Raw genomic sequence first — 23,852 nt, 5'->3', positions numbered from 1 at the left:
TAAGTGTAGTCATGAAATCAATATAGTGATATAGTCTGATATTTATTCAAGTTTTATCTCCTTGATATAAAACAACAGCAGTTGCACATAAAATACTGATCAATCTTTAATTCAATTATAAAATTTGATTTTTAAAATAGTTTTTCTTTAAGAAGTATCCTCTGTTTTCACCAAAAAAAAAAAATACAATGAAATTATTTTTTAAAACCATCTTCCTTGATATAAAACAACAGCAGTTGCACATAAAATACTGATCAATCTTTAATTCAACTATAAAATTTGATTTTTAAAATAGTTTTTCTTTAAGAAGTATCCTCTGTTTTCACCAAAAAAAAAAAAATACAATGAAATTATTTTTTAAAACCATCTTCCTTGATATAAAACAACAGCAGTTGCACATAAAATACTGATCAATCTTTAATTCAACTATAAAATTTGATTTTTAAAATAGTTTTTCTTTAAGAAGTATCCTCTGTTTTCACCAAAAAAAAAATACAATGAAACTATTTTTTAAAACCATCTTCCTCCAGGTTGGAAATTGCAGGAAGAAATAAGTACAGAACTACTACCTATAACATCCTAATTTTAAACTTTTCTCTGCCAAAATTTAGTACCCACAGTAAACTGCATGGTAAACTCTCTGGAGTTATTAAGTGGATGGCTGGGGGACATATTTTTGAAATTCAGGACACTTACAAACAGTGTGAGGTAACTGGTTTTGCCTCATCACTACATTCTTAAAAAAAGTAATAATACAATTTATTGTCCAGATCAGTTGGTTACTAAATTTTATCCAGGCAATATAATTCTTATAAAACTGTCATGACAATTATGAAACTTTAACTATCCAATTAGTTTTCAATTGACAAACCCAGGTGGACATTCTTAATTGTGTCATGAATTAAGTGCTCACTACAACAATCAGGATGACTCAAATCTAATACACTTAGTAAAGTATGCTAAAAGTGTTTCTGTTGATATCCCTCATTCACTGAACTTGGGTGTGCGTATAGTCTTTGACTGTGGCTCTGTTTTTGCTGCATTTGTGGTTCCTACGCTCTTTGTTCTCCAGAGTTTTTTGCTCCAGTCAGGATGGCTGAGAGGTTGTGCTGTATTCGATTTACGTTTACATTAATTCAGCCTCGCTTCCGTTCATGATTCGATGTATAATCACTTCCGGTAATGGCGACGACACATGTTAGAAAATATTAAAAGTTCTGTGTTGGAATCCAAGAATATATCTCCGTTTCTCGTGCCATCCGAACACCACATGGTGTCAGGAGTGAACAAGAAGATATAAACTGTGTCCAGAACGGATATTTAGCGATCAGTGATCAGGAATTACGCGGAAATATGGCTACGAATCTTCCACCACCGAAAGCTCTTTGTCTATCGGGAAATGCAAGTGAGAATTTCAAGTTGTTCAAGCAGCAGTACGAATTATATGTGAACGCCATTGGATTATCTAATGCCAGTAAGGAAAGGAGAAGTGCTATACTGCTAAATCTCGCAGGTGAGGAGGCGCTGAAAATCTACAATGGCTTCACATGGGCTCCAGCTGTAGGTGACCCCGAAGGGGAGGAACATGTACCAGCAGAGGACAAACTGGATCCGGAATTAATTCTGGAGAAATTCCAGAGGTTCTGCACGCCGAAAACAAACGTTACTTATGAACGTTACAAGTTTCACAGGTATACGCAATCAGAAGGTGAGAGTTTCGATAATTTCTTATCACAAATTAACACTCTCGTGTCTACGTGTGCCTACGGTGAACTAAAGGACGATTTTGTCAGAGATAAGATCGTATTGGGTATAAATAGTGATAAGGTCAGAGCACGGCTGTTGAGAGATGGTGAACTGACTTTAGAAAAAGCGATAAATGAGTGTAGAGCAGAAGAATGTTCTGGAAGGTGGGCTCAGGATATAAAAGGAGAGCCTTCTAAAGTGCAGGCTGTTCAACATAGGCGGAAAGGAGGCCCTCGTGACAAGGGACCACGTAGTAACGGGCAGCAAAGAAGTGCATCAAATTGCTCCCAGGCATCGAATAGCCGGTCATGCCGGTGGTGTGGAAAGGAGGTGCACCCCAGAGAAAGATGCCCGGCAGAAGACAGTAAATGTAACAAGTGCAAACGCCCAGGACATTGGGGCAAGGTCTGCAGGAGTAGCAAAGGAAAAGGGTCTGTACAAGAGGTAGCAGAAGTGCAGTCTGACTCAGATGAGTACTACTTCTTAGGAAGCATCAGTGATGAAAGTTACCCTATTGAGAGTATCAACAACAGGAAACGCAGGAGTGCATGGTTTACGGAAGTCCAGGTGTCAGGTCAGAGCCTGAAATTTGCTGTTGATACTGGAGCAGATGTGACAGTCATTCCCAAAGCTGTGTATGATACACAGTTTTCACACTTCATTTTGCAGAAGCCTGACAGGCCTCTTAGTGGCCCAGATCAAAGCAACCTTTCAACTCTTGGATTCTTTACTGCAGAACTAAAGAAAGGTGATCAGACAATCACAGAGGATATATATGTGTTCCCCAAAGGCTCTCTATTGCTAGGTAGAGACGCTTGTGCAGATCTAGGTGTCGTTAAGTTCATTGGAAAAGTTACGTCAGATCCTATCCAGTCAGCGGAGTTCGGATCAATGTTCAAAGGCTTAGGAAAGCTAGAAGGAGAATATAAGATTAAGATCGAGCAAAACGCAGAGCCATACAGTGTGATGACTCCCAGGAGGATATCTATTCCACTACGTCCTCTAGCCAAAGCTGAACTTGACAAGCTTATCGAGCTAGATGTTATAGAACGGTGCACAGAACCATCGGAATGGTGTTCTCCTATGGTCGTGGTGCCTAAAGGAAATGGCAAAGTGAGGATCTGTGTGGATCTCACGAAGCTTAACGAAGTAGTGAAGAGAGAAAGAATCATGCTCCCCACAGTGGATTATACAATTGCTCTGATGGGAGGTGCTAAGGTTTTCTCTAAACTGGATGCCAATGCGGGCTTCCACCAAATCTGCTTGGATGAAGATTCAAGGAAACTGACCACGTTCATCTCACCATTTGGTCGATTTCGATACAAGCGAATTCCCTTCGGTATCAAATCTGGCCCTGAGAAGTTTCAGAGTGAGATCTACCGAATACTAGGTGGTCAACAAGGTGTGGTATGTCTCATGGATGACATTGTCGTGTTCGGAAAGAACCAAGAGGAACATGACGGGAGACTCGCACAGACATTAACACGGCTGAAAGCAGCAGGTGTCACCTTGAATAAGGATAAGTGCCAATTCAGCAAAAGCCAGATTGACTTTCTAGGTCATCGGATCGGAGTTAATGGTGTGGAAAGCTCTCCAGAGAAGGTTGAGGCTATATTGAAAATGCGTGCTCCAGAGAATGTGAGTGAGGTAAGAGGTCTGATGGGTACAGTGAACCAGCTCATGAAGTTTGTACCCAACCTTGCTACTATGACACAACCTCTACGTGAACTCTTGAGCTCTCACAGTGCATGGTGCTGGGGTCCAGCACAGGAACAGGCTTTTAAAGAGATTAAACAATGCTTGACGAGCAGCCCAGTGTTGCAAATATATGATCCTTCACTGGAGACCAAGGTGTCAGCAGATGCGTCTTCATACGGACTTGGCGGAGTGCTTTTGCAAAAGCACGGTGACAGGTGGGCACCAGTGGCGTATGCGTCCAAAAGCCTTCTGGATGTAGAGAAAAGGTACGCCCAGATTGAGAAGGAGGCCTTAGCTAGTACCTTCGCATGTGAACGATTCACAGATTACATTCTGGGAAAGGATATTATACTTGAGACTGATCATAAGCCTCTTGTACCACTGCTATCCACGAAGGAGTTGGATCAACTACCCGTACGTATTCAACGAATGAGAATGAGGCTCATGAGATACTCGTTCACACCTGTTCATGTGCCAGGAAAACTGTTGTACACTGCCGACACGCTATCTCGTTCTCCAACACCAGCCAAATCAGGTGATTCATTTCATGAGGAAGTGAACTTATATGCTCATCAAGTCATAGCTGGAATGCCTATCAGTGATAGCAAATTAGATGATATTATGATCCATCAACAGGAGGATGAAGCATGCAGGCAAATTATGAACTATGTAACTGAAGGTTGGCCTGAAAAACATAATGTCAAGGGTTTAGTCAGCCCTTATTTTGCTCATAGAGCAGAGCTGACAGTGGTTAAAGGGCTGTTGATGATGGGACCTCGAGTCGTTATACCATCGTCTATGAAATTGGAAGTCCTGGATAAGATCCACGACGGTCACCAAGGGATTGTCAAGTGCAAGGCATTGGCCAGAAACACAGTGTGGTGGCCAAGCATGATGAAGAATATAGAGGAGTTAATTGAAAACTGTCGCAAGTGTCAGTCTAACAGGAAAAATCCTCCAGAACCTCTAATTCCTACCATGCTCCCACAACGACCATGGCAATACATAGCCACTGATGTCTATGAACTCAATAAAAGACTGTATTTAGTAATGATTGATTACTACTCCAGATGGATAGAGGTAGCTAGTCTGAGTTCAACTGCCTCAGCAGAGGTCATAGACAGGATGAAACGTGCATTTTCCAGATTCGGAATTCCAGATCAAGTAAAATCTGACAATGCCAGCTACTATACATCAAGGGAATCTAAGATGTTCACTTTAGATTACGGGTTTCGACATGTCACTAGCAGCCCAGGTCATGCTTCAGGCAACGGTGAAGCAGAGAGAGCAGTGCAAACAGCTAAACGTCTCCTAGCTGGCTCTCGAGATCCTTATCTTGCTTTGCTACAGTATAGAGCGACACCATTGGCTAATGGTTATTCTCCAGCTGAGCTAATGATGTCAAGGAGGCTCAAAACCAAAGTGCCGGTGGCCCCGTCTCAGCTGTCCCCAAACCTTGTGCAGAATCATGCCCTACGTCAGTTTGAAGACAATCACAAAACCAAACAGAAGCTGCACTTCGACAGAAGGCATTCAGCGAGGCCTCTTGTTCCCTTAGAGAAGGGAGATGAAGTGATGGTACAAGACAGAGGACAGTCTGGAATAGTAGTGGAGAAGTGCACACCTCGTTCTTATGTGATCCATACGGACACTGGGTCATATAGAAGGAATAGAGTACAGATCAACAAGATACCACCCCCACCCCCAGCTGCAGCTACATCTCCAGCCAAACCCACACCGGTGCCAGTACCTCCATCACCTAAACTTCCTTCACCCCAAACAGCTAACACTGCAGAAGGAACTGGCACATCAAAAGTGTACACCAGATCTGGCCGTCAATCTAAGCCCTCATCTAGATTGAAGGATTATGTGCCATAAGTGAAGTTATACTTTCTGGCCAGATTTTCTCTGGTTTCTCAGACAGAAAGTCATAACTATGAACGCGTATTCTAGTGTGTGTGAGACTTAGTGCAGAGACAAATGACAATAGCTACCCAGGATGTGTTTCTTAACAAAATGACGATTACTTGAGGACATTTGATTGACGTTGTTTTAATTTTGAATTTCACGCTAGATAAGAAACAAGTATGTCTAAGTAAGTTTCTCTTTCATTTTCTTAAAGGGGGAGATGTGCTGTATTCGATTTACGTTTACATTAATTCAGCCTCGCTTCCGTTCATGATTCGATGTATAATCACTTCCGGTAATGGCGACGACACATGTTAGAAAATATTAAAAGTTCTGTGTTGGAATCCAAGAATATATCTCCGTTTCTCGTGCCATCCGAACACCACAGAGGTTGTCGTTCATTTTTAAGGTCAAGCTCTGTTGTCAGCTTGTCTTTAAGTTCTGATGGCAACTGCGAGTTTAAAAAAATCACAAGAAGTAAAATATCGAAAAAGAAAGAAAAAGGAGATTAATAAGAAAAACATTCATTTAAAACCCTTAAATCTCAAGGTCTGATTGAACTCCTTCAGTATCATGTTTGTTATAAGTTTGACGTGATTTTTGTTAAAATGTTTATAAGCCCAGTAAATGGAACATATACTAATATTGAGTTACAAGTGCATTTCACCATCATTCTACTCTGAATTTGTACTGGCTATTCTGAATGTGTGTGGCTCAATTTTCAGAATAGAAGCACAACATTGATGGGAACAACATGGTTTCGTGCCACCCAGTTTGTATCAGTCAGTCCTGTTGCTCAAAATCATTTTGTAACCCTGAAAAAAAAAACCTAAAAAATTATTATTATGATAATGATAGGTATAATGATACTGAAGTGATTATAATTAGAGTACTTTGAAGATGAAACAATGGTAAATTATTCACAATTTATTATAATTTTAACAGAGATCATGGTTATAAATCTGAGAAATGATCACCATGATGTTTCGTTCACCGTATCTATTTTTTGAGAAACAAACTTTCTGTCTAAGGACTGGTTACACTTCAAAAGCTGTACTACTAATGCACAATCCCTTTTGTTCTTCATTTGTGAAAAAATTAAACACTCAGGTTTCAGCTTAAAATTATGGTTGTTCCAAATTCAGTCTCTAGTGAACAGGAATTGATCAAGCTGAAATGTGAACTTACAGATTCCACCTCCAGTTTGTTCATTTTTTCAACGAAGTCCATTAACTGCTTTGACATTGCCCCAACTGTTGCTTCAAATTGCTCTTTCTCTGTCTGCATTTCACCAGCCTGTTGGTGTTAACAGTAGTATATTAGTAAAGAAATTCAGTTCATGCATTTAACGAAGGGCTGACTCGTTGCCACTAAGTCAACTCTTTCTTAGTGATCTGGGTACTCCTGAACTTCCAAATGGAAGGTTTGGATCTGAGTAAGGGCAAGATTGATGGGTTTGGCAAAATGTTTGACACTCTCAGTCTTTCTCTACCCAGGAGGTGGAGGGGGACTAGGGGAAAGTTGCTTATAATGATGCTCATCTTGATTGAATTACCTCCGATCCCCATAAAATAGCAACGCCAAAGAGAACCAGACCACCCCAACCGAAAAAGTTGTTGTGTTTCCTTGAAAGTTGGTCGATACTAATTTATCTGGCCTCATTGGGATCTTCCATGTTGCGAAATGAGGACCATTTTACGTTTGAAAGGTTCTCGTTGAATTTTTGCAAATTATCGTTATTGAATGTGCGCATCATAATTTTCCTTTCTGTGCTGCGCGTTAGGATTGCATCATTGATATATGCAAAAACAGGTAAGTGGTCAGATAAATCATTTAGTATAATGCCACTAAAAACATTATGTGTAAGGTTGTTGGTGAATATGTTGTCAATTAGTGTCGCAGAGTATGAGGTGAGGCGCGTAAAATGGATTGGAGATGAGAGGAAGAAAGGCATGTGAAAATAAGCTGAGTGTCAATGAATTCCTGTGTTGAAGCTTGATGATTGTATAGAGTGTTTTCACTCACGTGACAATTTCTTTATCGTCATGGTAACCGACTTCATCCGCCATGTTGGTGTTCTATGATAATCAGCTGTGAGTATTCTTTGTTTGCACGTGACGTCGGCATAAATTAAAAAAACGGGGTCAGCCATGTTGGGGGATAACCACGCGTTACAATCCCTGTAACATAGCTGTCTGAAGCGTAAGTTGCAGGTGTTACGCATATACTTGTCAATGTCATGCATTCTAAACAGCTGTCAATACTTGTAATTAGGCATGCCAATGTAGACTATTTTAAGACTTGTGCTGTAGTTTGGATTGCAATACCTTTATTTTGTGTGAACGGTAAATTTTTTTTGTTGGATACTACACCGCCCACGTGCTTTGCGGAAGCCGGTATGATCGTTTTACAGTTTTAGTTTCCCCTCTTATCATGCCACGACTCTGTGTTGTCTTTGGTTGTTTTGAATTTGGTTGTGTTACAGGTATGAACAAGCAAGCAATTGAAAAGTGGTTATTGTTTAAGCTTTCAAGGCTTTATGTTTCTTTTGTAATAAAAATTTTCCAAACTTGGCGCATACGTATATAGTTTAGTTTGAGATTCAGATAATTACTGATACTTGTGGGGTTGATGCTGTGTTTTCTAAATAGTGATAATGACAACACAAACCACAAACTGGGGGATAACCATCCACCCACTCTGCGAAAGCCGGTATTGTTTCGTTGTAAAGACAAAACCAGGTGAGTCTCTGGCTCCTATTGATCCACAAAGCTGCCATAGTGTGCTATGCACTCACCAATTTATCAGAGTCCATGTATTCTACCATTTGATCGAGGTGAACTTACAACCTGTTTCATTCCAGGTACTTCATGTACAATTTTTCATATAAAGGCTGTAGTTAAGGCTAGCCACAATCTGTCATTAAAGAACTTCAGTAATTCTCAAGTTGACAAAAACACAGCTTTAAGGTACACCATTGACAAGCAACATTTGTTTAGTTTGTGTCACAGATGCTAGTCGTTAATAGATACCTATATGACAAACAACCATAACGTTCAGTTAGCATTTTGACAAAGAAAGGAGCACCCTCAAAGTAATATTTTGGTGGTTGTGGTACAATTGAATAACCTTGACATTTCAATCATGATTGTTCAGTTAATTTTTCTATAAAAAGTTGCACAGATCAAGTTTCCTAAAGGCTCTTCTTTCAACTTCAAACATGACATATGATACCATTTTATCTTGCACAAATCATTGTCACAGCCAATTAATGTGCTGCCCTCCAAATCTTGTTGACAATAGCACCACAGCCTTTCCTCTTCTTCATCACTAGATGATGTTGAAGAAGATGCAATGGCTACAGCTTCACACCCTGGGCATGTATATTACTTCCCTACAATTTCAGGCAAAATGCACTTGCTTAAGAAATCAGAGGAAACAGAGCATGCATTTTCCCAAAACTCTGTCAGGAAGAATTTCTGCACAAAGCGATGTATTGTTGTTCACACCACAAAATCACAATATTCAACCTCACAGATAAAGATCTGGGCCTGAACTTGGTAGTAGGCATGACTTTTGTCAAGATGAACTTTACCAACTCATCTTTCTTTAAACAAAAGTTGGTTTGGCCAGCAGCCTCAGCGATTGTGGAATCCTTATGTGCATATGGACATTTTATTCACACACACCCATCCCACAGCATTTGCAGTTAATAATCCCATAAGGTGAAGCTATGAAGTATGGTCACCTTGGATCAATATTGAGACCACTGTCAGAAATTGTCAAAGACTCATGGTCAGAAATTGTCAGACTGGTAAGCTTTGTGAGCCCTACCCTCGTTTTCACAACCCTACCTCGTGGCCGCAGTTAAAAACTTGTGGGCTTCAGGGTAGGATATGGACTTAAACAAGACTCTTAGCAGGTTTAGCTGTATTTGTTTTGCAAGCAGTTTTTAGATTGGAAGCAGTAATACGACCTGCCTGCCTGCCATTTGGTACCAAACTTTATATTGTGACTGCTCTCTAGTTGAAGCTTCTATTGCTCCACACTCATCAGGTGTAATCCCAAGCAATATTTGTTGACACTGCTGTAACAACTCTATGTACCGGTAATCTAACTGCAAACACTCTTCTCTAAAAAAAAAAGCTATTGGGCGAGGGCTTGGGTACATTACCAATTTCTTTATAAGTATACTGCTCATTTAAAGGTGCGACAAGGGACAAGACTGCTGGATTTACTGTACAGCCAGAAATACTTCTAAAATAGTTTTCTGCTCTTCTGGGGTTGGGGCAGGTGTCCTGGTTGTTCAGATCCCAGGGTTAGATCTAGTAGCCATAGGACTAACCAGTGTTTCTCCACCATCAATTCATGCTTCCTTCAGGCAGAGGTAAAATCCATCTCACTTATAGGTAATGGGGATTTCTTTCATAAGACTAGAGAGAAGCCATTTGTTCTTTTCCTGTGTGCATGTGGTAGAATCTCTAATTCTAACACCAGCCTCCACAGCAAAAAGCTCTGCCCCAACATGAGACCACCCTTCACAGAACCCTGCTATGCAATAGCAATAGGAAGCAATTACAGTTCCAAATTTTTATGCCAGAAACCATGTTCAAAGTGGGATGTCCCGGGCTCTCTGTGAGCCATTCACCACGTGAGAGTACACAAAACGTCTTAATTCTAAATCCAAAATTTAGATCCTTGAAATATGCCATATCACTCGCTAATGTGAGTACTATGAGTGATATGTCTTCTGAATTTGCAGCGGTCGTGTCAAGATCGACTAGATCGCTCTGAAAAAGGGCTAACGCTCGAAACGTCAGCTTTTTAACACTTAACGATGACCAATTTACAATTTCAACTTAGTTGAAGTAAGCAAATTACCTAGTAAAACAAGAGTTGTTAGCCGAGGTCGATAAAAAATTAGTCCTTTATTTTGCTCTGTTTGCTTCTCTCCGAGATCATCAGAAAAAAAAAATACACTACCATGACTAACTCTGGGGAACACAACAACTTCATTTGGGTCTTTGTAAGTGGTTCACAATATCTGGATATTGAACGTCCAGAAGGAGCTCAATGTTTTCGGAGACATCACTTTTTCTCAACGCATATCGGTCGAAGCCTTAAACAGTTATTTTTTCGTGGTACCTTGACTTCGTAGGACCCTCTACACCCGCAAAGTAATCCGAATAGTGAAGGTTCACATCAGGCACGCCTTCGGAAGAAGCCATTTTGAAAGCTTAGTTACCCCCAACATGGCGGCCGCGTATGACGTAGCAAATTTTTGTCACGTGGTTGAAAACAAAGAATTGTGACAGGAAACATTTGGAGCACATTTTACGGTTTTGAGAAGACGATAGTGTAATATTTATATTTTCGTTATCACGGTCCTTTGCCTTGTCATTAGCTGTGGGAACAAAACAGGAAAGAAGTGGTCTAACGTCGAAAAAGTAATGTTTTTCGTGTCCCACGTGTTCAGTAATAATAACTAATAGCCAAGGAGAGTACACCAAAGAACTTACTTCTGAGCGAAGAAGAATGTGGATCTGTGCGGTAAGTAGAGACGACTTAACTGATGATATTTAAGAACGCGATAGGGTCTGCAGCCGGCACTTCGTTTCAGAAGAAGCTGCGAAAGATTGGGATCGATTCAACGTAGACTGGGTCCCTACCCTCCATCTTGAGCATTTAAATATGCAGGTCCATTGCATCGGGCAACTATTTTATTTCACTATAATAAAGTGGGTATTCTTTCTCACCAAAAATATTTTAACTGTAGATGTACCTTAGGCAGTCTAAAATTTAGGAAACATTTTCAATACACCAGATTTTAAAGACTGATATAAATGGTTTCTCATTTTAGGGACATCAAATTGCATTGTTTCAAGGTGTATACAATAAACAAGGCATGTAGCAAAGCTGGCAGCAAATACTCCACAGTCACTGCTATTTGTCTGTTGCTGCACAGGGACAACTTGAATGCTAGTAAAATTTGAACGTCCAACAAGATTGAGTACCTGCTCATGTACTTCATTTAGAATAATGTTATGATACAAACTGTCATACAAGTTGACAGTGCCATCTTCACGCCCTACTGAGCTTACACATACCCAGTGGGCATTACCAGTATGCATAATCTAAATAAATTCCCCAATAACCTGATTGAAGTTTCTAACAGGGTCCAAAGTTGGTCTCTGAAAGCCCTCCACATCTGGATTAATGTTTCTTAGACAAACATGTACTTCGTGGATAATTTCACAGTCAAGCCAGCCATTGGGTGATGAAATCAATTGGTAATGCCCATCATTCAGCTTTGCAAGTGATGCTGTCTTTTCTGAAGAGCATTTTGAAACACCAGTTATCACAACACTATCATCAGATGTATTGAAAGTGTCATTAACAACCTTTGTTCAGTTTTTCCTCCTGATTTACACACCATACATTCCCAAGTTGTCATTGCATTGTTCAGCACCTACTTGAAGTAAAAGCAGGGCAGATAAAAAAACTTTCTACCTTGACAAAATGGGTTGTGGCATTTCAGCAGTTTATCTGAACAGTGGCTTCTGTTTGCATGTGCAGATAAAATCTAATTTGAGAGCTTCATCCAAAATATCTCTCATCTGTTTGCATTTTGATTTTTCACTTTTGGCTGCTGATGTTTTTAGACACAGGGGACAAAACCACTTGTTAGGTACTTTTGTAATTTTCAAACAAGATAAATGAAAAGTAGAGATGGGACATGCTTGGTCTGTTTATGTTACCACTGGCCCTGTAGCTGCTAGTCTGCAAAAAGAAGCAGAATTGGGATAAGGGGATGAATGAGACAAACTTCACTTTTGAGTATACCACCTTCCCAAAATTTCTGGTAGCACACAGTATCTCCAGAAGTGATTAAGTTTGGAAACAACAGAGTGCCAGTGGCTGACATCAGACAAAATTCTTTCACAGAAGAGATCAATTTCCTCACGAAAACCACAAACAACAAAGTCACAATAAAGCTTTTCAGCAGTGAATATTTACTGTTGGATTTGGTAGAAGTAGGCATGAGTTGTATTTGTTAATATACTGCTCCAAGTCTGTATCCTTTAAACAATAGGGGCATTTGACCTCCCCACATCCATTCCCACAGCAATCACACCTACACAAAACGTCGGTGTGGCATGTAACCATGGATATTGTTTATTGGTAAACGTGCCACATTTCGTTACCTGAAAGTTGATGTGCTTTTCCTTCATGATCTTTTCATAAGTTTCAATAGCAACACTTTCATGTTTACAACCATGTTCTGTAGACTTCTATACGCCTTAAAATAGTCCTTACTGTAATAACTTGTGTCAAGCACCAAAAACAACAATAAATCCATCGATTCAACCAGAGGCAAGCACTCTGGATCGTATGTTTTGTCTGATAACAAGAGAGGATCGATTTCAACACAAGAAATCTTCTCTAAATAACGTTTTCTCACGTGGGGATCGAGTGTGTTCGCATAATCTGAGAGAGAGGATATCCCGCCAAGTTAAAAAATGTGGAGCACCAACATGGCGACTCAACTTTCCCGCGAAATTTATGACGTCATGTGCAGACGCTCTTTTGAAGAAGGTCCACGTTAAAATCTCCCATCACTAACAATGTTTATTGTCTTTAGAAATTAGTGAGACAATATTGCTGAATTTGTCGATAAACATAGCAGTGTTTTGATTTGGTGCTCTGTACACGCAACCGACAATAATGTTTTTACCGTGGGGAACGATAATTTCTAAGAACAATGATTCAATTACATCTGGATCTGAAAATTTGCATTCTTCGAGAAGTTTGAATTCAAGGCCGTTTTGTAAATAAATTCCAACGCCACTGCCTGTTTTCGATTTACGATGGTTGGAGACAAAATTGTATCCTGTGATGTCTACAAGCTCTACAGTGCAATCAGTTAGCCAAGTTTCTGACACACCAATCACAGAGAACGGCGTATCAAGGTTTCTCAGCAATAAATTAAGTTGATCGAAATTTCTCATTAAGCTTCGAGTGTTTAAATGTAAAATTGAAAAGTTTGTTTTGTCGCCAAAAGAAGCTACTCGATTGTTCAGATCTTCCTCAACCATGTAGCCACTTTTGGGCAGGCGAGTGATAAAGTTAGAGTCGGGATTCAGATGACTAGAAAGCGGATGAAATAATTCGGGCCTTTCGACAGGATTAAATAATAACGTTTCAAAACGGTCGGCATTGTAACTCAAGGGACCATGAGAAAATTCATAGATCGCTAAATTAAAGGAACTATCATCCAAGCGATTAAAAGGGAGGAGAGATTGAAGGGATGTCTCGTCAGCCATCATAGAAGTAGCAAATTAAATTACAAATGAGGTTACTCAAGGTTCAGAATTCAGATTACTTAGCTTAAAGGTAGGTTCTCTTGCCGAGCAAATCTTTCAAGGTCGTCAAGGGTTTTGAGCTTGATTGAGCGAGAGTCTTCGGTTTGCCGTAAATAGATGGTGAAGTTCTTGCAACAACAAAACCTGAAGCCATCACGAGTTTGAAATTTTTTCGTATCGGCGAGGGGCTGTTGTACTCGCGGAGTTAGATGATCAAAATGCTTTACCTTCTCCAGTGCGCAATCGGCAGGTAAGCCAATCGAAGAAGCTGTAACCTTGCATGCATCTTTCCGTACATTCAGGACCTTCTCCTTAGCAATCCTTCTTGTGAACTTGCAAACGACTGGACTCGGTCCAGGAGTGGCGTTTCTGGTGGGAATACGATGAGCGATATCGATATCCTGAATCAAAATCTCAACTCCTGCTGCTTGAAAGAGGCTAAGACATAATGTAGTTGTGTCGGAGGCTGACTCACTCGCTTTTATTTCAGGGAGACCGACGATCTTAACGTTGTACTGATAGCTGTAGCGTTGGATAAGCTCGATGGATTTCCCAATTTCTTCCACTCGTTTACATAAGACATTCAGGAGTGACCAGAGTTGTTGTAATAACGGTTTCATACTGCGCGTAACCTCATAAAACGCTGGTGCATTTTTGTGTGTTTGTTTGCTTGTTTTTTTTTTTTTTCATCTTCCGTTTTTTTTTTTCTTGAATGAGACTAAATTTTGAGTGAAAGACACTTGTCCTTATTTAGAAAACATGTGAGGGCGAGAAACAGAGAACTGAGCGAAGTCAGTTTTGTAGACCAGCTGGAACTTTAGACAACTTCTTGGGTGTCGTTAAATTGTCAACAACAAACAAAGTCAAGCGTGCGTGAAGTAATTTGGGCTTTATTCTACTCTTCTAGAAGGTTGATGGTACATTAACGGCAAAGGAATGTAGAACAATCAAGGTGGTCCGACCTTTTTTATTAATCAAAATACTTCCCGAAGGCTTACTCAATATAGGCCAAGAGGGTGCGGAGAAATGATAGGATTGCGCGCTGTTTAAAACAAACGTTTTCCTGGCAGAATATCTTAATAGGTTTGATCGGCGTATCGTGAAACTCAGAGGAAATCTTTTTGAGGAGAGAGCGTTTTACTGTATTTTACTCTGAAATAAAAAAAAATGCATAAAAATAACAGAGCACATTTAGCAACTGGATTTAAATTTTTATTTCCTCCGCAATCCTTTTATTTGATAGTTTCATTCTACAATGAATTTGAGACCTGGTGTCAGTTTAAAGGAGAAGTTTTTCGAGAAATCCCATGATTTTTGACTCTTTGACTGCTTTCGGTGTGCTTTTTCACGAAGGATCACATCTAGACAACTAGAGAAGGAGAATGTTTTAACAAAAAAACGAACTAATTTTCCCTGAGGCCTAAAGGTGGTTATCAGTGTACGTCAGCGGTGAGACAGATATCCAGCACCAGCCGCTTTTGCACTCGCTTTGAAGAGCGAAGTGTCAACAAACACCCACGCATTTTAAGAGGTACTGACTTCGATCGTGACTAGTTCGCCACCAAAGTTATTTTTTTTTTGTTTAACAACTCGGAACTGCCTCTATTGTCTTACCATCGGTGGTTTTCCTGTTCCTATAAAAAGTAGAAGGTACCTAGTAAAATTTAAATTTCAGAAGATGTTTGCATGGAGGTTTTAATTAAATTCAAAATCAAGTGAAATGTTCCTTTTGTAGAATTAAATAAATCATACCTGAAACCCTCCTTTACAAAGTTATTAAATTGATACAAGCTTGCTTTCTTTTGTGCTTTTCACGAGTAAAGTTCATTTGCCTCTACTGGGGAAATTGATTTCCGCCGTTTTCCGGCTACCGCCGCCCGTTTCAGTTTTTTGTGTTTTTCTAGAATAAGGAAGCAAGTCTGGGAAAAAAATCTCACCACGTTTCTAAGATCACTTACTGACTGAAAAATGAGGATAGCCAATTTACTGTCGATGTGCCACCTCCAGCACGGTAAGGCTTTCTTAAATAGGTAGTTACAAGACACACTCATTTCTCGTTGATTAAATTATACGACACTATAAAAGCAGTGTTATATCGTTAAAATATTTTTAAATCAGGTGCTTAATTGTGTTGCAATCTGTTCATTTATCATATCTTTTTTTCCAGAATTATTTATCATCAAGCGTTATACCAGCACTTTATATTTCAATTTAAAACGTCCGGATGAGTTCAAAATCTTTCGAAAAAAGAAAAAAAGACGGAAATTCTCAAATTTTAAAAGACAGGTCAGCAAAATTAAACTTCTTTCTCTTCATGCACAGACATCTTGAATACTAGCTTTAAGACCTTCGTAGAAAAAAATTTTGACCATTCAGACATGTGATCATTTTGATGACTTAGCACGCTTTCCTCTTGCGTTGAATACCGAGGGTTTTTTTTTGTCTCCAAAGTAGTCGCAAAGACTGCCCGAGGGCTAATAAAGCTACACACTGTACAAGCTGAAGCTACACTCTGTACAAGCTACTTCACACGCTTTAATTCTACGCTTTTAATGGGTTTGATTAGCATGAGTTAAGACACCTACGTACCTGATCACAGCAAGAGATCTGTGTCATTAACGCAGAAAGAAAACGTGGCAAAACAAAGATGTTTATGGCAAAACAATTGCAATTACTGAACAGGTCATTTAACTTGCTTTAAATACCCAGAGTTAATTACCTGAAATACCTAACCGGAAAACACGATTCATCCGGGGTGGCTAATATAATTCTTTATTTGGAAACATTGACTCCGCCTCGTTGCATCTTTTTGTTGATCTTACTGCCCTTGAAGTGAAGGCTAGACATCCTAAGTGATACATATTGTGGGAATTCGAGGCACAAGACGGTCCGTTAAGACAATTTCGAGCAAGTTCCTTGAATTCTTGCAGATATACTATGCCTTTCTCTCAAGAGTGGTTCAGCGCAGCATGCTTTATGTTTCTTCTCTGTATCCTATATTACATGAGACTGTTAGGCCGAGCTGTTCAGCTTCAAGAGCAGCAAGGAAAGAATCGACAACAGACTTTACCAGGGACGAGGCAAAATCACAGAAGAAGTGAAGATCACCAAAATATTGAGGTCGTTACTAATAGAAGATACCCTAGAGAACACGATGAACGCCAAAGCTAGGTAACTCGACTCCTTCTTTTACGGAAGGAAAGCAGTTAAGGTTTTCTGATGATTAGTTAATCCCTGCTATATCTTAATTTCCTGCAGAGTTGTGCACAGTGGAGCAAGTGCTTCCCGTGTGGTTTTTCAAGGACTGAGGAATTAACTCAAACGGCAAAATAGTTCATTTCGTAGTACAACCGTACTGAAATGTTTTGGTAAATTTTGATTGTCTTTCTCTCAGGGAAACATCGGTACATTTTTTTTTTAGTCTGAATTTTCAACTGTAAACGTTATTTCATATTGTATTATACTGGACAGAAACTGGATAAAACCGAGAAGGTGAATCAGCATGTAAGAAGAAACGTTTTCAATGTTTTTAGCTTTACGAAATGAGCGTCGGAAGCTGAATTATCCCATGTTCAAGTGAGGGTAGAAAGAGCTATTTCCGTTTAGCACACAAGGGTTTTTTTGATAACATTATTATCTTTGTCACATAGATGTATATAACTTAACTGAAGGATAAAACTTGTCACGATGCACGTAGTTCGGAGACCATTTTCATGCATCATGCCAAACTTTGCGAAGTTTGGCCTGAAGTCGAAGTTACAAACGCAGATGCTTCGCTTGAAAGTCGGAGCGCTGGCAAAAAATAGCTGAACCGTATTTTTCGGGCTTATGTTGCAAAGTACATAGATTTGCGTGTTGTTGAATAAGGCTTTGATCTAATTCGAACGTATCCGCAATAATGAAACTACTGAGCGCGTCGGCTAATCGGATTAATGCATTGAAGCGTGGCTTTTCCAAAGTTAAATGGTTATTATAGACTTTTCTCTAGTGCTAAACTTTTGTTTGTTGAGCAGAACGCCAAAAGCGCCTTTTTTTTTACTGAGGAAAAACTTTGCTTCAGAACATGATGAACGCCAAGGCTGATACAGTGTTGTTTTTTTTGTTCAGAGCAGAAGAGAAAATTCAAGTACTTTGTTTCATTTTCTTCCACTGAGCATTCTATCCGTCATCAAAATATTTTTGCATGACCCTCACGAACAGTCTCTCTCGTCGTGTTGGACATACTTTTGACTTTTTTCGGTATTGTTTTCAGTTTCCTGTGCAGAAAAATAGAAGAAGAAGAACTCGCATTTTGTCTGACATGGTGCCACAGTAAAATGTGTTTAACATTAATCGTAGCCGAGGGCGGTAAACAGTACCTGATTGTTGTCCTTGAAATTTGACTTATTCCATTTTTGCACTGATAATTGTTATTTAAACGAATATTTCTGGAGAGATATGATCAATCCTTAGAAATACTAGATTTTTAATGATTCAAAGTAATAACAAAACTGCTTCAGGAAACAGGACTGGTGCACTGATGTATGGCCAGAAACTGCCATATATAATAATAATAATAATAATAATAATAATAATAATAATAATAATAATAATAATAATAATATATATCGATTTCTATAGCGCATTTCCGTGGAATGCTCTAATGCCCTTTACAAAACTGTGCGGGGGACTTTTCCAGACTGCTAGGCGGCAGTTTACAATCAATAAAGAAGAAATTTTACAGATGCCCCCTCCCCCAGTCCCAGTAACCAGGCCAGACCACATCGCAGTAATCTCGTGATGTGGGTTTTTCAACGTTCCCTGCCGAAATTAACTAATTGGTAGATGCAGGAGACGGGACCTCCGGCTTTACGTCCTAACCGAGAAGACGAAGCAATGTGAGTGAAGCGTCTTGCTTAAGGACACAACGTCAAGCCCCGGCCAGGACTTGAACCTGGGCCGTCTGACCCAGAGTCCAGCGCACTGACCACTGGACTACTCACGCCTCACATATGAAGTTTTTGCCCCGGCATATCAGATGATTCACATAGGAGGAAACCGATACTTACATACACTAACGGTTTTGATCTAAACTAGAATGCTGGCAAACTTTTTGTTTTCCAGACTGTGACGACTTTTCTTTTCTGCGTCTCAATTTTTATGTCTTTGATGCTGAACACCTGAAAAAATTTTATTAATACAGCTGATAGCGGTTATTGATCTGAGGTAACTATCCAGCACTAAGCACTTTTGAACTCGCCATGAAGAGCGAAACGGGCTACAAACACCCACGCACTTTAAGGGACTTTGATTTCTATCGTGACCAATTCGCCACCAAAGCTTTTTTTCTGTTTTAAACAACTCGGAAGTTATCCCTATTGTCATATCATCTGTGGTTTTCCTACTTTCATCAAAAAAGGATGAGGTACTTCGTAAGGTACTTCGTACTTCACAGGAAGTTTGTGCGGAGGAAATTTTATGTACCAGAATGAAATTTTTCCTTATCTCTTTTTTCTTTTTGATTAATAAAGGAGGATAGACAGTTTTGACAAGACTGAAAACAGACTATTCCTAACAAGTTTTTCTCGTTTGCCTTATAGTTTTGATCCAAGCTTATGCTGGAAGTGAATATTTCAACCTTTGTGCGACATTTGATGCTCAAAACTTTGCGTACTTGCTCAATCCCCATGTATTTGCTCCTTAGCCCTGTTGTTTCATTTCTAATGCATGAGGATGTGAAGAATGAGTTCGACCGAGAAATCTAAGTTTATTTAGGAAGCGAAACCGATTTAAAAATATTTAAAAATCCACTGGGCGAGACGAAAGGGCAATATCATCTGATAGTATTCCGCTAAAAAGCCATTTTGCCATATAAGAGCAACAGAAAGGCCAAATATATTACGCCGGCGAAGGATAAGAACAAAAACCGCAGCAACAAAATCAGACGGCAGCACTAAACAATCCAAACTTTTGATTTTAATGTCCGCTATAGGCTTAAGTATTTAAACGACAATGTTTTAGTAAAACAGATATTTATTGTATGTCACTTAATGGTTTAGTTTGTGTTGATTTTTGTCTTACGAGCGCACCCTAATGCGCCATCGATACGATCCTCAAATTTCTGCGTGTATTATCTGAATGCATTTAAATAAGTGCATTCAGTCAACCGATTGTCAATGCGTATGTTAAATTTTATGCAATGAATGACTTGAACCCGGGGGTAACATGTGAAGGTGTAGTCTGATCGTCCGGGTGAGTGTAGTCCTGAGAAGGACTGTTGTCGGTGGTAGTGACTGACGTTTCGACAACCTGTGCGGAAGTCATCATCAGAGTCGAGGGTAAATTTTATGTTCCAAAAGTTTACAGTTGAATTTATTGAATATAAAAGATATAAACAGTAGGACTTTTTAAACCTCATAATAGACTAACAACTCTTCGAACTTAAGACAACTTCTAATCAGTCTGTATAACTGACTGAAAGAAACCTTTATCAACTCCAAGTCCATGGATCCTTGGACTACATGCAACAATTTTCTGTAGAATATTCTAAATGAAAATCATATTAGTATGCAAGTACATCTGGAAATATTGCTGTTCGCCCATCCTCTCCGCAAAGCACTCAATGTTATCAAATGCGACAAACAATCAAAGACAAGTTCATTCGTAAGGCAAAAAAATTATGGCAACAACGCTGGATCTAAAAACTATCAAGCTTCATGGGAATTTTACAACAAATTCTTCCACATTTTCCGTACTAATCGCTCCCAACGTTCAGAATTCTTGAAAAAGATGCATGGTTTTCTATAGATTTTATTCGGAATACGTGCGTTAGCAAGAGGAACACGCTTCACGCTGAGCCAAACAATTAATTGTATGAAAAACTCTTTCCATTTTGATTAGGAAATAAAGTATCACCAAGAGTACTGTGACACAAAGAAGACACTCAGCAGAATTCTTGAATAAGATACATGGTTTTCTATAGATTTTACTCGGAATACGTGCATAGTTCTATATTACCTTCGTGATACTCAAAGGCCAAGAACCACAATTAATGTTATCGTTCAATAATCGTCTATGTAAACTTCAGTTTATCACATATTTTAACTTTGCTTTAAACACCCATACAATGAGTCAAAAGCGCGGTGAACTTAAACAGCTATAACTCAGTAGGTCAGTATCATTCTAAAAAAACTAAAGGAAAGCTTCACGCAGTGATAAACGTCGATGTATCTAAGAGAAATGTAAGCGAATTTACAATCATTATGATTATATACTCAAATTATTGAAAAACCTGGCTTCCGACTTGTCTCTGTTTCTTCTGTTTGTCCAGTTATCGATCAATTAACTGAAAATTTTAATCCTATAGCACCGTGTAACAACTACGGTAAATAAAACAACAATTAGAAGAGATAAAGAAGTTCAAGTGAAAAGTCACAGTTGCCGTAGATTTCCGGCTTCAAAATGTCCACTAACAACGGCCTCTCAATTTCTTCCTCTTTTCAAGACTTGAGCAGGAAAAAAGAAGACATGTTTAACGAAGATTTTTCCTACAGAGAATCGGTGAGAGAATTTTTATTTTACAACTTTAGCTCATTCGAATTTTGGAAAGCTATGTTACGCAGAGAGAGACTCTGAACGAAAAACTAAAACAGCAGTCATTACTCAAACCTACCGTTCATCGTGTCCAGTAGGAAAGTTTCTTTGTGGTCGGATACTGGGATTTTCACTCTCTCCTGCCCTGATTCTCTCTCCGTTTCTGTTCAACTCCCATCTCCTTACAGATCCACGAAGTTCATTCTTCTCCGCCGGTTTCCTTGTGGACAAAGTTGACTTCGTTCCATTTTGATCAGGAAAAACAAGATCATCACTAACAGCACAATCACACAGAGTGTGCTAAAAAATTCGTGAATTTGAAGCATGGCTGTTCAAATGATTTCCTGCTAAAAGGCAGGCTGGCAGAAAAAAAAACAATCTGTATGCCGGCTAAACGGTACCACGAGTCTAACTTAAAATTGGCCCGATTAATGACAGATTTTCAGCTGCACCTTAACTAAATAGGTAAAATACCGAATCCCTACCGATAAGATCAAGCAGTGATATATTGTTCAATTATTGTCTACTTTTTGCAAAAAGCAAAACATTCACGGTTTGAAAGCTTAACTGAAGCTTTAAAAAACGTCATGTCTGTCTAGTATTTGGTTAATTTAGCTTTACAAAATGACAGTCGATATCATTATCTCATGTTCAAACGTGGTGATTTACTGAAGAGCTATTCCCGTTAATTAAGAGTTGTTGGTTATGGCAGAGCCACTCGAAGGCCTCTCTTTCAACTTTGCCTTATTGTTTATTCACCGCTATATTTTCTTTATGATGATGTAACGCTCGCTGTATCCTGCAACAGACGAAATGCCTGCTCCTGAAGCTGTGTTCAATAAGATAAGTCACAAAATATTTTATATTCGTTTCAGGGTGATAAGAGTAAAACTAAACTTTTTTGCCTGCATATTTGCAGTTTAAAAACAATTATTCCTGGAGAGAAACGGATCCGGAGATGTTGACTAAAGAAAGAATACGCTGGCTATGAGCACCTCGGTATCACTAGTCGTAGTCTGAGGAGACGCGAAAAGAAACTGCTTAAATGTAGAATTCATCGAATTCATTAGTATGGTGTTTCACGCTGGAATCTACTCCCAATTGTAAAGACTGTTATTTAGTTTTCATTGATTTGCAAGAGTGAGTTAAAATTAACATTCCTTCTATTTTAGGTTGTAAGTTGATTGAGCTAGTCGGTGTTTGTACCGAAATAAAGTTTCATGTAAGCGTAAGCACGGGCAATCGATCGGGTAGCTTTGGCGGCTTAAGCTTTTCCGTTGTTTAAATTGGCCGCCTATTCCGTTCAAAAAAAAGACAAGGATTGTTTTATGAGAAATCTACGCTTTGGTCTTCTTACGAGAATGCTTTTATCATACTCGATCCGTCACAGGAGAGATTCGATTCACTGTTCAACTAGTACGTATAAGCAAATTTGATGCGATGATGTGGCGTTTACTAGCGTTGCAAATATTATGCAAAGATCATGCGATCTTTGCCACTGAGCAAAACTGAGCAAATTTAGACAAAAGTGAAATGTTTCTTACATTTGCTCAACATTTGTTACTCAGGCAAATCCATTTTCCTTCGATAAATCAAACAATGAAATTTGACAATTTAATCACAAGTCAGGCGGTTCCGTAACCGCCTGATTGGCCATAACAATAAATTGGTTCAATGTCTTCTTTCGAGGGAATAAAAATGTTGCCGGATGAATAGAAAACCGATGACAATATGTTTTTTTAGCTTTTATTTGAGGTGTTCACCATTCCATAGTTCACGATCCTGCTATAATGCTGGCAGAAGCTAATTGCGTGATGAAGTCATACGGATATATATTTTTAATAAAAAAGGACCTTTGACACGTTGTTTTATTTACACTCCCGAGATGCGTCGAAATTTGTTAAGTGCAACGAACAAAGTGCCGGAGGCTTCAAGTTATACTGAGTAATTTGGCCTTGGTTGATGTCAAACTTACAATAGGCAGATGACTTGTATATTTTATTAAGAGACCTACTGGAACCGCTTTTTATTGACGAAAACATGATTTCCTCTCGACAATCCGGCATTAACATGATATCGTGACTCCTCCTTTGCTATGATTGTCTTATTTCAAAGACCCACGGCGGGCTTTACATGATTAATATCAGTATCAGAAATCGCTGCACAAGACAGTCCATTCAGACAATTTATTTCGCGTAGGTTCCTTGCTTCCTGTCATCAAACTGTTTTTGGAAGCCATGCTTTTCTCTCAAGAGTTGTTCAACGCAGCATGTTTGATGTTTTTACTATGGATCCTATTTTACATGAGACTTATGGTTAAGCAGAGCTGTTCCGAGCGCAGCAAGGAAACAATCGACAACAGACTATAACAGCGAGGAGGCAAAATTAACGGCAAAATCCGATGAGAAATGAAGGACACCAAAATATTGAGAATGGAGAACACCAAAATATTGAGGTCGTTAGTAATAGAAGATACTCTGAAGAGCAAGATGAAGACCAAAGTTAGGAAAGTCCATTTTTGTTTTAATCATTCTTTTTACTCATTTCTTAAACTGAAATAACAAC

At 39.1% G+C, this 23,852-nt stretch overlaps 3 long non-coding RNA genes across 3 annotated transcripts; 1 reads left to right on the top strand and 2 right to left on the bottom strand.

The window, feature by feature from the left end:
* Positions 1-23: 23 nt before the first annotated feature.
* Positions 24-10,592, bottom strand: LOC148728073 (uncharacterized). Its single transcript, XR_016002444.1, has 4 exons — positions 10,498-10,592; positions 6,541-6,648; positions 5,743-5,803; positions 24-1,103 (listed from the first exon to the last, which is right to left on the bottom strand). It is a non-coding gene; the product is annotated as an uncharacterized LOC148728073 (long non-coding RNA).
* Positions 10,593-10,744: 152 nt separating this feature from the next.
* Positions 10,745-11,356, top strand: LOC148728072 (uncharacterized). The gene is made up of 2 exons (XR_016002446.1): positions 10,745-10,902; positions 11,213-11,356. It is a non-coding gene; the product is annotated as an uncharacterized LOC148728072 (long non-coding RNA).
* On the bottom strand, positions 11,055-14,877 carry LOC148728071 (uncharacterized). Its single transcript, XR_016002445.1, has 2 exons — positions 12,558-14,877; positions 11,055-12,132 (listed from the first exon to the last, which is right to left on the bottom strand). It is a non-coding gene; the product is annotated as an uncharacterized LOC148728071 (long non-coding RNA).
* Positions 14,878-23,852: the final 8,975 nt, after the last annotated feature.

This window comes from Stylophora pistillata, chromosome 6, assembly GCF_964205215.1.
Source record: "Stylophora pistillata chromosome 6, jaStyPist1.2, whole genome shotgun sequence".
In the NCBI taxonomy this organism is placed as follows: domain Eukaryota; kingdom Metazoa; phylum Cnidaria; class Anthozoa; order Scleractinia; family Pocilloporidae; genus Stylophora; species Stylophora pistillata.
Note: the sequence above shows the minus strand (reverse complement) of the source record. Positions and strands in the feature narration are given on the sequence as shown.